At 38.0% G+C, this 19,184-nt stretch overlaps 1 long non-coding RNA gene across 1 annotated transcript in view; it reads left to right on the top strand.

Moving 5' to 3' along the window:
* The window catches only part of LOC121491449, a 123,252-nt gene that overhangs the window by 79,070 nt on the left and 24,998 nt on the right, over positions 1 to 19,184 (top strand). Inside the window, exon 4 of the long non-coding RNA XR_005987985.1 lies at positions 1,720 to 1,795. This is a non-coding gene — a long non-coding RNA (uncharacterized LOC121491449). The remainder of the gene's footprint in view (positions 1 to 1,719; positions 1,796 to 19,184) is intronic.

The following is a 19,184-nucleotide window of genomic DNA, read 5'->3' as shown; positions in this document are numbered from 1 at the left end:
AAGCAGACTCACCACCGACCACGGAGCCTGGTGTGGGGCTGATCCCAAGACCCTGAGATCATGGCCTGAGCCAAAGGCAGTTGCTTAACCGACTGAGCCACCCAGGCGGCCCTAGACTCTTAGGCTTCTGAAGGCAAGGGTCGGCTCTTGCTCATCTTCTACAGTGTACTGTTTTAGTAACATGTTCTTGAATTTACTTGGATTTGTGAGATTGTCAAGAAGCATACTTAGTGTTTGTGTCATTAGTCAGACCATTAACTCAGAAGCTTTTATTTTATTTTATTTTATTTTATTTATTTTATATTATTTATTTATTTGTTTGTTTGTTTATTTATTTATTTATTTATTTATTTATTTATTTATTTAGAGAGGGAGAGATATAGTGAGAGCATGGGGCGGGGTGCTGAGGCAGAGGGAGAAGCAGGCTTCTCCAGCAGGGAGCCCAGTGCTGGGTTGGATCCCAGGACCTGGAGATCATGACCTGAGCTGAAGGCAGTCACTTAACTGAGCCACCCAGGCGCCCCACTTAGAAGCTTTTTGAGCAGAGTTTTATGTGTGTGTGTATACAGGAACTTAGAATTCCCATTTTAGCCAACGAAGGTATTCAAAAATTATCAACAGAACTAAGGGCTTCATGTATAACATGTTTGACTAATAAAACTTAATAATAATGCTAATAGTATTGGTAACAATAGATGAGGTTTATTTAGCACTTACAATGCACCAGTACTTTAACTATTTTGCTTGATATTTGAACACATGTTTGAGGTTGGCACTATTAAATCTCTCTCTCTCTCTCTCTCTCTCTTTTCATAGAAAAAACTCAGGCTTACATAGGTTAAAATATGTTGTGCAGGCTCAAAGAGATAGAGTCTGAGTCTGAGGTAGGACTTGAGTCCACTGAGCCTGATTTCAGCCTCCTTGTTCCTAACGCTAACTTCCAGTAGTGTGCACTGAAGCATGGCGGAGGGAGCTGCATTTTGTCGTGGGATCAACGCTGGGCTGGATCTCAGATAACAAGTCTTCCAGTCCTGGTTCTTCAATTAATTATGCAAACTTTGGGTTGTCCATCAACGTTTTTAGATCTCATTTTCCCAACGTGCTGAGGTGGGTTGGGGTAGTGGATCAATGAATATCCAAGGTCCTCTCCAATTCTAGTCTCTGATTCTCCGAAAGGAGCCAGCCTCTTTGACGTTTACCGAGTGTTACATATGGCACGTGTCAACAGCTGTGAAAATTTTATTTAATCCACTGTGTTTATTTTCTTCAACATAAAGGTGAAATATTTTTACATTTTCCCAATGCATTTCTCAGTAATAACATAGCCAGTAAAAATATTTTTGTTCGTGTAGAGCAGTGCTATTATATCTTAGCCAAAGAAAAAGCACACTATTATAAACTGGTGGGGGAAAAAAAGCCTCATTTGTTATCAAGAGGGAGCAGAAATATAGCAATTATTATACTGCCCTTTCCCTAATTTGACTTAAATTAGTGACTTTAAGTTATCAGAGGTTATGAAATATACCATATGTGCACATAGGAGACAAAAATATTGCTTGCTAGTACCTACGTTTATGACATTAATCTATCTCTCAATGATCTAATATAAAATAAACCATTTGAAAGCAATTTCATTGAAATACTTTCAGAAATGTTGAAATGAAAATATTAATCTTTTGGAAGTGTCATGTTGGATTTTTTTTTTTTTTTAAATCTCAGGAAGATGGGTTAGGGAGTGCCGAGCATTAAGAAACAGCCAAGAAGATGCAAAACCAAGAGGTAAAGATGCCAGCAGGTAACCAAGGGTGCTACTTCCTCCTTACCTTCCTTCTTTCCTTCGTTCCTCTCTTCTTCCTCTTTCCCTTCCTTCCTCCCACAAATCTTATGGCGAACCCATGCTAAATAAAATACTGTCAGGCAAAGACATACAGACGTAAAACAAAGCAAAGCCTTGTCCCATGGAGCCTGGGTACTAGGGATTGTCCATAGAAGTGGGCTGGGTTCCTTTGGGGGGGGGGGGTCCAAGTGTGATGATAGGCTGAAGGGTCCATACTTCATCTACTCATGGATACGCATTTTAGGCTGGTGCCTATTCAACATGTCCTTTTAAGTTGCTTTTTTCTGCCTCTTGTGCAGCTACACTCCTACATGTTAGCATACTTTCTTAGCGTACTTTCTCCTTAACCAAAGGTAAGTAAGTAATAGGAAAAATAATTTTAGTCTTTTAGGAATATTGAAATATGTTCAGTATACATAATTAAAATCATTCCAGAAAAATATAATTGGGGCTGGCACTTGAATGCATTTTTCTACCTCTGATACACAGGTGTATTTTGTACCTACTAATGAGTTTCTTTGCAATAGGAACCGAGGACAGCTCTACCTTAAAATATGATTGAAATTCTTCAATAACTTATCACATCACCTAAAATTAAGTCCAATCTGCTGTTTAAGGTCCCGGATGATCTAGGCCATCTCTACTTCCTTTTTTTTTTTAAGATTTTATTTATTTATTCATGAGAGACAGAGAGAGGCAGAGACACAGGCAGAGGGAGAAGCAGGTTCCCTGCGGGGAGCCCAATGTGGGACTCGATCCCGGGACCCCAGGATCACTCCCTGAGCCGAAGGCAAACGGTCAACCACTGAGCCACCCAGGCATCCCTGAACCATCTCTACTTCTGTTTCATCTTGTCTCCTTTCTGTACCTTCAGAATGCCACGGCCTTTTCCAGTGTTATCATCCCGAACTGCAGCATCGATTCCCTTTGTTGCCGTCATCTTACAGTCTCTATCTTATTTGTTTTTGCTTACTTGTTTATTATTTATCTTCTCCCCAAAGTGTGAGCTCCATGAGGGACTTTGTCTCTTGCATTTGCTGCTATAGCCACAGGGCCTAGCATAGGTATCTGGTACATATTTGCTGCATAAATGAATGAATGAAGAAATGAATTTAAAACTTAGAGAAAGACACAATGGTCAGTATTCTGTAAGATGGAATAAAGTGTTAAGGGTATCAATCTGAGGTGACACAGCTTGGGTTCAAATCCCAGTTTTATCATTTACAAACTATGTGACCTTGAGAAAAATCACTGAAGCTATCTGTGCCCCAGTTTCTAAAGAATGAAGATAATAATGGTAACTACCTCAAGGTTTATTGTGATCATTAAACGAAGTAACACATAAAAAGCACTTGGACCAGTAAATGCTAAAGAATGGTCAGGAAGTTTCATATTCTCGAATTTCAGAAATGCTTATCAACCACTAGGATTCGATTGCCAGTGAAAGCTTGGAGGTGGGATGTCCTGTGGCTCTGTGCTTGGTCGGGTGTGTGAACCCGAAGGCTGGTAGCCCTTGCTAGGAGCTCGGAGGACCAGAGTACTCCCTTCCATGTAGCTGGTCTCGGACATCCCATACGCACATGGCCCTGTCTGGCTTTACTGATAGAAACACTAGAAGGCCATTCACACACAGATGCAGTGCAGGGCTGGGTATCACTGACAGTATTTCACTAACAGTTCAGAGGAAAACAGTGGTGATATAACTCAGCTAATGCCTGCCCAACTGCCAGCTTCCAGAGCATCAGGGGCTTGCCAGGCAGAAATGACAAGACATTGACATTTTTTAGACTCTACACTGGAATTTGATTAGGAATCAAGGTTTGTAACAGGCTGAAAGTGATTCATCAGTTCATTTTTGCAGATAAACGAGCAGTCTCTTGTTTCCTTGGAAACTTGGACCTGAGCATATGTAGCTCAGAATGTGCACCCTCATGTTTTCAATTGAGCAGATACAGGATGGGTTTCTCCCAAGAGATTCAATATGTTGCCTTAAACAGAAGAAGCTAAAATAGAAGAGAATTGCCATATTAAAATTGGATACTACAGACATGGCTAGATTTCTCAAAACACAGTAATTCTGAATAAAAGAGACAGACACTCATAATCTAGCCCTTGCTGGGTTAGCAATTTGCATAATTTATTTTTTTCTGAATTGGAAAGGTGAGTGTTACTTCTTGAAATATTCCTTTGTATGCATTTGGAATGTCTAGTGCTTACACTGCTTACTCTTTGGGGATCGTCATGAGCTAGAATCAAGCTCTAAACCCCTTTTCTGCATAGTGGCATATAGGGAACTACATAGATAAATTCTTGTTCTAGAATATATATGACAAACATGAGGTGACGTTAGCTTCTTTAAAGGAGTCTTAAATCTAGGATGATTTTTAGTTCCTAAGATGCTTCCAAGGCTTCTCCCAGCTTAGAGTGTCGGGGAACTTGCACGTTTTCCTGTAGCATGTTTAAAGTGCCTGCTACTTTCGACCAACAATAAGAGCTCCTTTTATGTCAGGTACCATGCTGAACTTTTGTATATCTTCTTTCAAAGTCTCACGTTTTCCTACGTAGCAAACGAGGAGACTGATATTCAGAAACATTAAAGCAATTTGCCTGTGGCCGCACCATTTTTAAGTGGTGAGACCAGAAGTTGAATTCAGGTCTATCTGAATCCCAAACCTATGCCTGTTACTCAGGACCTACTTTATCCATTAGGATAAGGAAGAGTGAAAGGATGGAGTGTTCTGTTGAATTCGTATTCTGGTTAATAAAAAGTTACAAGTATATCATTTATAATTTACTAACAGTTAACATATTAGAATAGGACAAGTTGAGTGGGAAGGAAATAGATAGTGACTCGGTGTGAGATGAAAAACACTCAGAAAGAGTAAGGATGAGAGATGCCACAAAACAGTATGGGTATCATGTGAAGTTGCAGGCCCCTTCTTGTTGGGTCTATATTTAGAGGCTAAAAGACCACACGTAAAGCATGTAGTAGAAGAGGCTTCTGCTGTTTTGTGAAAGACGATGTTGAAGTTCTCTAACAATTTTAAGACTATGAATCTAGATAACAGAGACCACAGTGAGTGAGATTTAATCTTTGCTGATTCAGAAGGTACTTCAAGGCTTTTCAGTGCTTCAGGGACATCACTGTGACCATCAATTATGAGTCCTGAGATATGAGGAAATATTGGATTTCTGGCTAAAAGAAGGCCAGCTAAGACAAACTTTTAAACAATTTTTTGATTCTTTTAAACTATTGCCAGGAACCGAAGTTACCCCTAGATCTGGAGTCTGAAAACTTTTTCTTTAAAGGTCCAGTTACTAAATATTTAAACTTTGTGTACCATATAGTCTCTGTCACAACACTTGACTCCACTATTACAGGATGAAAATGGCTATGGACAGTTTGGAAATGACTGAGCATGGCATGGCTAAGAATGGTTTTCATTTATAAGACCGTTTGGTGATGTAGCTTTGTAAATTTCCAACCCCTGCTCTAGTTTAACATCCTAAAATTGTCATACATATTTCCTTTTCTAGTGACTATACAAAAAAATCAGACCCAAGGACCTAATCACAATGGTTTAAGATCACCCAAGGGTCTTTTTTTCTCTTCGTGTACATCAGATATAATGCATCAAAGATAATACTGAGCACCAACTGGTTTCCTTGAAAAAGAGAGCCCATAGAATAAGTGTATTTGGAAGTGATGTCCAGCATTAAAAAAAATACTTGGAAAAAAGAAAGGAGTTCTCAGAATAGCATCTGGAACATTAACTAGGACCATCAATTATGCTGAAATAATTGCCAAGGATTTAGTTGACACATAGCCAATGTTCAATATGATGACTGTGGCCAAAAATTATTTGTGAAAGTAGCTACAAATGAATTTAGAGGAAATTGTAATTTTCCCCTTTAGTTATTTAAGTGATAAGAAGCCCTTCAAAATAATGACAAATGTTACAAGCTGACTTTGCCCCATAGAAATGATGTTCAAATAATACAGTGCCCGAGCACCTCTGCCTAATTACCTAGGTACTATAATGACAGATAGTTTAGAAATATTGAGATAGCTATTGATAAAGCACACGGAAAATGTGAATATTCTTCAAATTTCTGACAGCAGAGATGGACACTGTACTCCTGGTTTAAATAAAGAGCTCATGGCTTCTTTCCTGGATTTAGCTCATTCCAGGTCCATTGAGCATGCGTTAGAATCAGTAGTGGTGCTATATGTTGCCTAATTGAATTTAAATTTAAAAAAAATCAGTAGTGGTTTTTTAATGGGAATTCATTTTTACCTCTGATTTAGAATATAGTAAACCATTCTTTCATTTCCTTTTTAAAGATAGCCTGACATAGACTCACGATTTAAAAATACTTAATAGAAGAATGCAGCTTACTACACTCAAGCAATTCTACACAGATGAGATTCTGGGGTAGGGATATCTCTAGAGCTGCTATTTATTATGAAAATCTGGATTAGTCATGTGACCTCTCAGCCTCACTTTCTTCAAGTTTAAAATGAGGTCAGCAATACCCAGTTCAAAGTCTTTTGTGGGGATTAAGTGATATAATGCTTGATGAAACATTCTATCCTACAAAATAGATAAAACTATAATTGTTATTAATGTTGTTAAATGGCTTTTAAAAATGGCTATACTAATAATATTTAGGCAAAACAGAAGTTAATTCATTAAAAATTCACTTAGCTCTCTTCTTTCCCTAAAAAAAAAAAAAATCCACTTGGAGTAAAAATAATTAATTTTTCAGGTGTCGGGATAGCCACAATTTTAATATTACTAAGAATCGCACTACATGGAATTTCTCTGACTGTGGCTCCATTTAGAAATCTTAGAGGTTGGCGATTCCTTTCTTGACTGAGTGCATGGAGTCTTTTTTTTTGACATCCTGTCCAGAGGGATTTATTGGCTTAGTCTTTGACTATTCATTTCTGTGGCTACTTTGAAAAATGTGTACTTCCAGCTAGTTAAGTTCATGATTCTGCTTGTGTAAAATTCCAAAAGAGAAAAAAGCCAAGTTAATAGACTTGGATTGGTGAAGCCCTGAATAATCCCCTTATTTTTTTCTGTTATTCTTTCAAGTAGGACAAATCTGGAGTTACTCAAGTCATAATGTTTTACCTGAAGGTAAATTGCTATTTAGTTGGCTAAATATTTAGTTTTATTTAGCAAAGTAGTAAAAGAAATATATATGTATAATTGCATATAAGAATCATATATGATAATACATGCATACTATGCAGGAATCAAGTGGCTTATCCTAATCTGAAAGAAAAACTCCAATACATTCAATTAAATGCGAATTCCTCCACAAATTTTCTTCCCTTTACAGTCTGTCTCTGGACTACCCACAGATCTTTGGTTCATCTTCCTAGTTAGGTTCAACTCTTCAACTAAAGATTCATAGATCCTGCAGTTTATTCTATAATGAGTTATAATTTCTCCTGTTGTTATCTTTACATTAGAAGCAGAGCTAATGCTTATCGATCACTTGGTCCATGTGAGATAGTGTGTTAAGTAGTTTTCTTTATTTTTTTCACCTTTAAAACAATACTCAAAAAAAAAAATAAAACAATACTCAAAAAAGTAGATATTTTTATTATTAAAGAGGAAGAAAATGAATATTAGGGAGTAAAATTGATTAAGGACATACATTTAATGAATGGTATAGCCAGTAGTCAAATCTCAGGCAATTTGATAAGAAACCTTGAATTGCAATCTATCTCTCATACTCTATTGCTTGAACTTGTGAATTTAGAAATTATGGATGAGACTATCTTGATATATATTTTTATATATTACATATAAATATTTTATGTATGTATCATATAATATATGCAATATATACACTGTATATTATTTGTTGTGTGTCTATGCCATTTGGTATATATGTATTGATGTAATATATGCCTCCATATGTATGGTGTGCATACATGCATACATATATATTTCATGTATCCATAAATAAAATAGCCCAGCTCATTGCAACTGCAGCATATAATTTACATGGTCACTTACATGTTTTTTGCATTTCTACAAAGGAATTTGCAATGGAAGCCATTAAATAGGATGCAATTTGTAAGCCTTTCATTAAATAATGATTCTCAGCTGGATTTCTGAGAAGGGAATATTAATGCAACCATATGTAACTAGCATTGCAAGAAATTAGCGTTGCTGATTTAGTCTTGAATCAATCATTTTAAGCTATGCATTAGACTCTTTGCTGATACATTTCTGTCTCAGACAACTTAGCACAAATTGTGGGCTGAATACAGTCATGTTCAGAGTATAATTTTTGTGAAATACCACTAGCATTTAAGTTTCTTGGGTTTGGTAGGGAATGATCAAATCCATATGCTAAAAGTCAAAATGCTGCCACTCAGGGTCCAGTGGCTAATTACTAATCTCTAGCATGTATTTTTTGGGCATGAGATTAGGCAGTGAGTCAAGGTTCTGATGCCAACCCAAAGCTAGATTTCTGAATGTAGAAGCTGGAATGAATTTGGATGTGGGTGTGGCTGCTCTGTATTAAAATCTCTAAAACCCTAATAGTCTGATTACCAAGGTTTGAAAATGCTTTGAGGCATTTTGGAGTTTTCCTGGAAACTGTCTTATTGGGCCAGTTGTACAGAATTTTCTCCACGTGTGAAGCAATGGAGTATGTTATTGTCCATGCCTATTTTTTAGTCACAAGAAGCTGTTTTAATAGCATCATCACACAATGATGATCAGAGTTTTAGCTAAGAGAGATCATGAGAGAAGAGGAAGAAGAATTTTACAAAGAACTAGATGACATATGTCTTCTGGGGGAGAAAACGGTCTAAGAAGCCTTCGGTTGGTAAGGCATGCGGATTTGTTGCCACTCCAGCGTCTGAACTGCTCCCTTTAGACAGAACTCTATGGAACCTACACCATGGCTGTATTTGATTGTCATTTATTTTCACTTCCTTTCATTCTGTAATAGTCCCTTCCTCTACTCTTACTTTGAATAATTGGTTATTTTTCTTCTGAGGAATGACTTTAGTTTATTGCTTTCTCATGGTGTCATTTAACTGGTTTTTCTTTCTCCTGTATACTAGTGAGATCTACACATTTGATTAGATTATGGGTCAAATTTTTGGCCAAGAAGAATTCATAGGTGTTGCTGTGTCTTTCCTATTGCATCATATTCATAAACATATCTGGTTAATCAGTCGCTGAATGGCTTCCTTGGGTGGCATCCTCCTGATATATCCATTTATAAAATTTCCCATAAACCTTTCACATAATGATTTTGGTGGCTGTGAATGAAGGCTGCCTTGATCTCTTATTTCATTAGGTAGTACTAAAGTGTTTTAGAATGAAGTCTACTCCAGCTAAAAGAAGGTGAGATTGGTCACACCTCCAAAGACATAAGACAGGGACAATGCAACAGTACAGAGCAACTGAACAATATGATTGAATTGGATGAGCTTGTAAGATATAGTCAACATTCTCAAGTAAATTTCATAGGCATATTTGCCAGTGTTAAGCGATAAGAAAATCTCCAGGCTGGTACAGTGGCCAAAGCCGCAACACTGAAAGAACTCAATCAAAATAAAGGCTTAAGAACAGAATGGTCTTAATCTTTATGCTCCTTGGTGTATCTTCTAGTAGTATCCAGGTGGTCTCAGTCTCCTCAAGCCTCAAGGAAGATTACAAGGTGACAGTCATATCTCTTTTTATGAATGTTGTACATGTAATTCTTCCAAACTGAATATTTAGTCAATACCAAACAAATTGTAGAGGCCACATCGTCTTGCTGTTTCTTAGTGTATTTATCCCATAGTAGCAGCCACCAATATAGGTGATTTGAACATCTTCAAAAGGAAACAACTACCACCAAAAAAAAATAAAACAAAGCAAAACATGCTTAGGATCTTTTTCTTTTATTCATACCTCTCTGCCTTTCCCAACTGATATTTCATATTTCTACCGTAGAAAATAGAAAGTGATTTGAGTAACTATTTTCTCAATTATCCTGAGGATGGTTCATAACCTACTCTGTGTCATAGAAGAGGGTAAGTCATAACTTAAAGTGAAGGCCTAAAGGCATTAGGCCTTTATTCTCTTGTGGGACTCTGATGGAGAAAGCCTGCTAGACTGTAAATACTTAAGCATCTTTGTTAGCCTGAAAGATCCTTGAAAACATTTCTTGTTCATCTTTGTCTTCACCATGTTGCCTAACTCAGCACCTTGCCCATAGCAAGTAATCAAATAACATTTGACATTCATTAAATAAGTGTTTGATTAAGCCTAGATCCATGGCCTTGGTTGTCATAGTCCACAAAACTTGCTCTTTTGCAAGAATCATAAAAATAGTGCCAACATTTCTTATTGCTGTACGTTCCAAACATTTCTACATCCCTTTCCTCTTTTATTTTCTTTATAGAGCTTATTGTCTAGCAGACTCTATATTTTTACTAATTTTTTAATTTCCCTCCAGTAGAATAAATATTTTTTTTCTGTTTTGTTCACTGTTTTTCTCCCATAGCATCTAGACTAAATACCTGGCACATAATAACAGATATTTAAGGAACAAAAGAATGTTCAGAGTATTCATTCTTTAAAATGTACGAGTGGCATGTTTTCTGCCCATTTCTTAAACTCCATGTTTGTGAATATTGCCCAAATATTCTCAAGTTCTTTTGTCTTTATCTTTAATGTCTAAATAAAACAACTCAAACCTAGTTCCCATGTAATGATTTATAGGCAACCCTATCCCTGAATTATTTTGCTGATTTCTTGTAGATGCCTAGATGTCCCATTGTCTATCCCTTCTCATCTTGGGTCTAACCCAAAACTGCTCTGTTATTGCCACTTACTCTCCAGGTGGTGCTTGTGGAGACTATGGCTTTTTCTTCTCTCGACCCCTCTTTGAGTACAAGCAGCAACCTTACTTCTATTCCCCTGATTTCCATAAAAGTTGCATTAGTTTGCTATGGTTAAGCACCTCTGCTGAGGGTTTAGGGAAATCATGAAAACCACTCAGCATAGACAACTCTGGAACAAACAGAACAAACACTGCAGGTTATAAAGTTTGTTGGTCAGGGTCTGTCATGGGTGGTCACCTGTTTGCCATTTCTTTCCTTAGACCCAGGTCTTCTGTTGTGTTTGCGGGCCCCTTGCCCTCACCTGTGTCAGAGTCTCCTTCCCCCCTTTCTCTCTTTTCTGGTCTATATACTTAGCTCTTCTCAAAGACCTCAACTACTTTTGGGATTTTTTCCCTCATATTGCTGGTTACTTTCCATTGCTGATGGCTTTCCTTCTAGGCCTGGCTTTAAGATTTGCCTTTGGAAACTAGTAGCACCCATTAAGGAGTTTCCTGAAAAGAAAACATCATTCCCCCATTCTGCTGCTACTTTTAGAGTGTGACACAATGTCCTTGTTTTACCCTTGTTCTCCTCTGGAGAGTAGAACTCAAGACAGACTTCTTTCTAAAGAAGTGTTCCTAGGGAACAAGAAATGGGATTTGAAGAGTGAAATATTCAAGGGCACAATACTGAGCAGGCCACCAATGTGGTTAGCGTGCTCGATCCTACTGGTACTTGCTGAGGAGCTCTGCAAACTTGTTTCAGAATGGTCTCAAAGAACAGAAGAGAAAAGCCTTTAGCCACTCCTGACACTTCTGGGCACGTAATGGGTATCTGCATGTGCAACTGGATATCACATGGTCTGAGGACCTCTAGGGCATATGCCATATGACTGAGGGAGGCACTGCAGGTTATCCTTATGCAAGACTGGCTGCCAACATTGTGGTTGGTATATATGCTTTTTTCAGGCTGAAGGCATGGAAGGTGGTGCCCCACATCGTTAAATATAAAATTTAATACTGGGCAGGAACTCAGAATTCCTACACCATTACCGACTGCATTGAACTTGGACAAATTCCTTTACTTCTCTGAGCTTACATTTTCTCAAAATAAATAATACCTATCTCAGAGGATTATTGAAGTTTGGAGAAAATGTAACTAAAACACAAAACAGTGAAATCAAGCAGATAATATGGATCCCAAATAGAGTATTATTTTAATATATAAACTTAATATTAAAATCTGGCTGTTGAGTGACTACCTGAATCAACATCAAGAAATAATAAACTATTTCTGTAGTAGTGGGCAATCAGATTTCCTTGGAAGGGGATGCTGCTCCTTATTGTGAGAGGGAGGTTCCAACATTTGCATTTTTTTTTCATCCAGAGGATTATGTGAAGGGTAGATGCCCTACTCCTGGAGGACTCTGAAACCATGGGAGCAGATGCACTGCAAACATGGCATATTTGGCATATTTGAGCATCCTTGATGTGCAGTAACCCCATGCAATGTTAGTGCTATAACAGATAGGCGTGCTTTGGGCTGTAATTGAAGGAAGGCTGAGTGACAGTGTGGTAATGATCCTTCCGAAAGGAGAAACTCTATCCTGTAAAGCCAACCGCCACTCAAAGCTGGAGGCTTTTCCACTTCAGAGTAACCTGGTTGGTACACTTTCTCATGGGTACTTATGAAAAGGTTAGCAGTTGACGCAAGGTTTTGTTGTTTTTTAAGATTTTATTTATTTATTTGAGAGAGCATGAGAGAGAATTTGCACAAGTCAGAGAGAGGGGCAGAGGCAGAGGGAGAAGCAGACTCCCTGCTGATCAGGGAGCCCGATGTGGGACTCCATCCCAGGGCCCTGGGATCATGACCTGAGCCGAAGGCAGATGCTTAACCGAGTGATCCACCCAGGCGCCCTGAAGCAAGGTTTTTAGCCAAAGTTTCAAATTGAATATTGAAGAGATGATTTACTGATCTTTCCAGGAAGTAACACATCAAACAGTGCCATCACTGAAGTTTGTCTAGACACATCTAGAAACAAAGTCCATCAAGATATACTCAGGCAAATCTAGATTTGTTCCTCAAAATATTATCATGGGGCATAAACTGAGCTGCCAGGCCAAGGTGAGGCACGTCCACCAAATGCTGCAAAAAGTTTTCTCTTGTCAGAAGTTCCAGGGAAGTAACAAAAGGATAAAAAGTACCACATATTCTCTAAGAATGATTGTGTATTTAAAATACTAGAAATTGGTTTTGTTGCAGTTACTGAAAACACCAGTAATTCAGACTCCCATAGCCTATGATAAAAAAAAAAAAAAGAAAAACAACTTTTGTAAACATATTTCGGCCTGTCTGAAGTACATCCTTTACAAAACAGACCAGTTGACATCGTTGTCAATTACTGGTCACGGCAAGATGCCTGTGACCGCTTCTGTCAATAAGTGAAAACACTGTGTTAAAAGTCAGTTTTTTGGTGATTCTGGAACCAACTGAGTTATTTGGGATTTGCCTGGGATTAGTTTACGTCGTTTCTGTAATTCTTTATTTTTCTCTGATTCTTGATTTTCTATTTAAGGAAGTCTGTGTCAAATGAGTTGACACACAACACTATTTATAAAATATTTATTGTTTTTGAAAGTTCTTTCATATTTGTTGATCTCATGTTTACGTATTACCAGGATGGTGTTTCAATTTGAAGTGTCTCTGTGTGTGTATGTATGTGTGTGTGTGCACCTATGTCCCTGTGTATGCTCCCGTGATTGAACATATAAAAACCTCATGAGATCATTGCATCTACAAGGTGTTATCTCAGCAGAATCTGAAAAACTCCCTTTCTACCCTCAGTGCTCTTCTTGAACCACTCATTCCCAGAATTCCATTTTTTTGTGTGTGTGGATTCATTGCTTTGGCTCAAGCGTTACTTCTTTGTAATTCCTCTAAGAGAGGTGATACCTAAAGTCATATCAGGCATTGAATATCTATGAGCCAGTTTGTCAGAAATGTTTAGTTTGAAGGAGCTGAGTAGCTTGTGAGGGCACTGGGCACCCAGAAGGCAGGAAGGAGCGGAGTTACCCTCGAAGAATGGAAGAAGTAATAAAAGAGAGGAGGGCCTAGAAGAATCTATGACCTATCGTGTTCACCACCCTCTACATAACTCTAATAGGATGCAAATTAGAAACTATCAAACTGATGAAACTTTCATTTTTTTCTCACATAAATGATGTCCTATCTTCCACAGCTCCTCTTTTCTCAGAGCCATCGAAAAATGGTGAAGGCAGATATTACTCTTAGAGGATGACAAGATAGAATAGGAAGAAATCCCATGGCCTGCATGAAAGGGGAAATGAAGGGAAGCCCTCCTGGTTCTCAGGGGCTGTGAAGAGAAGATCAGTGGTAGGTTGGGGCTGGTCTTCTGAGTTTCCTCAACGAGGGTGAGGCAGAGTGTCAGGCAAGGCATGGCTGACCTATTAGCGTGAGAGGCTAAGTATCCTTGGAACATCGAATATGAAATATGTTAGAATCAGCCAACACCCACCAAGTACCAAATGAGACCCTGCAGCAGACAACAGTCCAAGAGCCGTATGGAGATCCACCATGAGGCCCTACGCTCCAACACTAATTAGGGAAAGGAATGAGTAGGGGAAGAAACAGCTTTTACAGGAGGCTGAAGTATTCAAATGAGAAGAACGTGGGTGGGGCACTGGAGGAATTTGGAGGCAGCTGAAGAAAATAAAGGTGTTACGATTTTCAGCACATCTGAGCTGTGTGGATAATTTTATGACAACAACAAATTTCGAGGAAAATATGTACCTTTGGAGATCTTGTCCATGTCATTGTCTGGGTATTCTGATAGGAAAAATTCTGACGTGTCTTTATTCCAGGAGAAAATTCTAATGCTTTCCTCACTTTCTTAAAGGAAAGAAATGATAAACCAACCTTATGTGATCTGTTTCTGTCCTTAACGCAACTTATAATTTTGTGAGATTAGATGAGAGGCTCCTGTTTATGATGAGTATATGGAAGCTTTGGTGGCTATTTTCTGTAGGCAGATCCAAATTGTTAAGTTTTATTAAAAATAATATCTGTTAAGAAAATAATGTTAGACGCTTAGGAAATTTACAGTTCTTTGGAATTCTTCATTCCGATTACTAAGCTAGTCTTATGTTTTGGGATCATTGCATAGATTCAAGCCAAAGCAAGATGGTGGCAATTTTCTGAATAGGCCCATTGATGGAGGACGCAAGCTCCTCTATCTTTAATGGCTGTGACTTGGGCATATGGTAATGGGTGGCAATAAAAGTTATTTGAGATGTCACATTATACAAAATAATAATGACTTTTAAAAAAGGTGTGAATTGAAATGAAAAGACTGCAAATCTGAAGTTTCAAGACAAGCTATGCAATATAAATAATCAAAATATCATTTGGCTTCAGTTTGAGTCCTAATTCTAAACAGCTTACACATTTTCAAGTCAGAGTTACAGGAAAAACATTGATAGCTAAATAAACAGAGTGAGTACATGATTAATGTTTAAAATAGTAAACACTTCACATTTGTAGCATTCCTTTAACAGATTGGTCTGGGAGACCTTGTTTTCATTCCTGCTTTGCAATCTGTGTTTTATTTATTTATTCTCTTTATGTTGAATTCCTCTCTTTTAATTTACCTTTCATCTTAATTTACTCTAGGGGGCAAAGTGAAAATGTCTAAAATAAGTGAAAAATCTAAAACAATTAGAAAATTTAAGACTGAGCTATAATCAACTCTAAGAACATTATTGCCTTTTTCAGCAGGATGAATTGTAGGCAATAAAAAGATACCATTAGTAGCTATTTTCTTTAGACTTTTAAAGACTCGTAAAGCTTCCTTTTATATTTCTAACAAAGAAATAAAATCATTCAAGAAAATTTTGAGGCTATGAAGAGATAGAGTCTTTTTGCTTATTTGTGCTTATTATCTTAGGAGGTATATATAAATATAAGAAGAGTGAGGGTCTCCGACGGGGATTTCCCCTCACAGATCCCAGCAACCCTGGCCAAGTTGTACACACACTATGAGATACTGAGTATCAACCAAAATTCAACCCATTAGGAGAAAGATTAAGACATATGTGATTCCTGTGGTTTTTGTACCTCAAAAAAAGAGATGGCCTAGAAATTATTCAGAGATAATGCTTGAATCAGATTGGATTTAAAATCTGCTCTACTGATTTACTTTTTGGATGGAGAGGGAAAAGGTCCTGTGCAAAAATCCTTAGTGGCCATGATTGGGTTGATAAATGCTTTTTTTTTTTTTTTCTTTTTTGATTCCTTGCTTTGCAGCAGTTCTTTTTTTTTTTTTAATAAATTAATTTTTATTGGTGTTCAATTTACCAACATACAGAAAAACACCCAGTGCTCATCCCGTCAAGCGTCCCCCTCAGTGCCCGTCACCCATTCCCCCCCACCCCCCGCCCTCCTCCCCTTCCACCACCCCTAGTTCGTTTCCCAGAGTTAGGAGTCTTTATGTTCTGTCTCCCTTCCTGATATTTCCCACACATTTCTTCTCCCTTCCTTTATATTCCCTTTCACTATTATTTATATTCCCCAAGTGAATGAGAACATACACTGTTTGTCCTTCTCCGATTGACATACTGCACTCAGCATAATACCCTCCAGTTCCATCCACGTTGAAGCAAATGGTGGGTATTTGTTGAGCATGTGGCTACATTTTTTAAAAATTTAAATTCAACTAATTAACTTATAGCATATTATTAGATTCAGAGATAGAGGTCAGTGATTCATCAGTCCTATATAACACCCAGTGCCCATTACATCATGTGCTCGCCTTTAATGCCCATCACCCTGTTACCCCACCCCACCTCCAGCAACCTTCAGTTTGTTTCCTATGGTTAAGAGTCTTCCTCTCTGATTTCATCTTGTTTTATTTTTTCCCCCTCTCTTCCTCTGTGCTGCTCTGTTTTGTTTCTTGAATTCCACATATGGGTGAAATCATATGATAATTGTCTGTCTCTGATTGGCTTAGTTTGCTTAGCATAATATCCTCTAGTTCCATCCACGTTGTTGCAAATCAGAATATTTCATTCTTTTTGATGGCTGAGTGATATTCATTGTACATATATACACCACATCTTCTTTATCCATTCATCTGTCGATGGACACCTGCGCTCCTTTCATAGTTGGGCTTTGTGGACATTACTGCTATAAACATTGGGGTACAGTTTGGATCAGTACATTTGCTTTTTTGGAGTATATGCCTGGTAGTTCAATTGCTGGGTCATAGGGTAGCTCTATTTTTAACTTTTTGAGGAGCCTCCATACTTTTGCCAGAGTGGTGGCTACACCAGTTTACATTCCCATCAACAATATAAGAGGACCCCCCTTTCTCTGCATCCTCGAACATTTGTTGTTTCCTAACTTGATAATTTTAGTCATTCTGACCAATGTGAGGTGGCATCTCATTGTGGTTTTGATCTGTATTTCCCTGATGCCAAGTGATGTGGAGCATTTTTTCATGTGCCTGTTGGCCATCTGTATGTCTTCTTCAGGAAAATGTCGGTTCATATTTTCTGCCCATTTCTTGACTGGATTATTTGTTCTTTGGGTGTTGAATTTGGTAAGTTCTTTATAGATTTTGGATACTAGCCCTTTATGTGGGTACATTTTAAAAAATGTTAGCCACTGCTTCCCAATGGGAGAAATACAGAGATACGTGATCCTGACAATTTGTTAGTAATATGACCCATGTCTTGGTTACTCAAAATAATTTCCATAAGTAGAAATTTTGATCCCTTACAGAGTCAAGATAGGCCTACAACAAAAATATAGACAACTCTGTCTTCTCATGAGACAATTATATCCAATGTAAGGATGGTCTAGGTGTACATACTCTGTGCATCTTCCTTTGCTCAGTGGTATGTCTTCCTAGGGTACTACCAATGTACTGTTAGGTTGCTCATCCTCCTCCTAGGTTGAAGGCTTACCTTTGGGAGATAGTTTTGAAAATATCTGCTCATCATCCAGCATTTTATCATTTTCCTATGGGTTGTCTTTATGTCTGTATAAGTAAAATCAAGTTTAATTCTTTGAAATCAACAGCCCATAAAAAAACTTGTCCACATGATCACAGGCAGAGTTCTCCTGAGTCTGCCAAAGTCCAGCAAGAGCAGTACTCACAAAGGAGCATTTGGGTTCCAGGCTATTCTCTTTGGTGGGGAATCCTTATTTTACAGCTAGAGGGTGCTTTAGAAATAATCACATGAGAAATTATCAAGAAGATAAATGGACCGCTTGTGTGTTGGGATCTCGTGTCACTGCTTTCAGTCCCCTAAGGTTGTGGTTGTCCTTTCATGCTGCCACATTCAAAGAAGCCTAGGTTTTGGCATTAAGCATAACCTGTAATGGAGATTAACAAATTTTGCCCTTATCATCTGAAGGATATTATGCTTGATATTGTGTTTAGACAACTTGAAAAGCTACTTGTATGTGGATCCTAAATGTAGCACTTGGGCAAAGTAGATATTTATAGAATGGGTCTGAAAGGCATGTCATACCCTCCCTCCTTCTCACCTTCTCATGAGCATTTATTGAGCACCTACTTTAGACATGTATCCTGGGGACTACAAGCATGAATAATTCCTTGAGGAATTTATAATCTAGGATGAGTGTGGACACGTGGAGACCAAGCTGTGAAGAACAAGGCAGAGTAGAATGAAATAAGGCTTAAAATACCGATGTAAACAATGGGTTATAGACATGCTGCAGTAGGACCAATCTTGTAGGAAAAATTCTTCTAGAAGATACATTTCAAAAGATACATATGTAGAATTTCAATAGATACAGAAAGAGGAAGAGGTATGAAAGACAAGTTGAGGGAATGATGCACAGTTGAAATGTAGAGAGGGAACAAAACAATAACAGAAGACTGACCTGAAATGTGATTAGAGATCAGTGTGTTGAGGAATAGAAAAACTTATTTAATGAACACTTTTCTAGCGCTGAAGATCTGTCAGGCGTTCATAACAACTTCATGATGTCTGTGCTAACACTATCCTCGATGAGAAACATGAGGCTCAGAGAGCTTAACTACAGCCAGCAAGCACCAGAGCTGGATTCACACCCAGGCTCTCTTACACCAGTGTCTTTACTCTTCGTGGTAAAATACGAGTCTCGGGAGTTTGTACCATGTTTTTTATCGAACAAAGAGTCTTTGGCAGCTTTTGAAAGGGTTAATGATCTAATATACGTGGTGGGAGATCATTCTAGTAACAGAATGATGGTTATATTAGAAATTAGTCACGCTGGCACAGAGATCTTAAGCAGAAGAGAGTTTATATTTGTCTATTAAATTCAAGGCAATGTACTAGGCTTATTTCATGCGTGCACTGAGTTTCCCTGGTTTTCACCTTGGGTGGAAAGAAGTCACGTTAAAGGGAATAAATTCTACTTCTGCTAACTCTTACCCCTAAATGCTGTCTCAGGACCTCATTCCTTCCC

Source organism: Vulpes lagopus, chromosome 5, assembly GCF_018345385.1.
Source record: "Vulpes lagopus strain Blue_001 chromosome 5, ASM1834538v1, whole genome shotgun sequence".
Taxonomy (NCBI): domain Eukaryota; kingdom Metazoa; phylum Chordata; class Mammalia; order Carnivora; family Canidae; genus Vulpes; species Vulpes lagopus.
The sequence above is the reverse complement of the archived record's forward strand: the minus strand, read 5'-3'. Positions and strand labels throughout refer to the sequence as shown.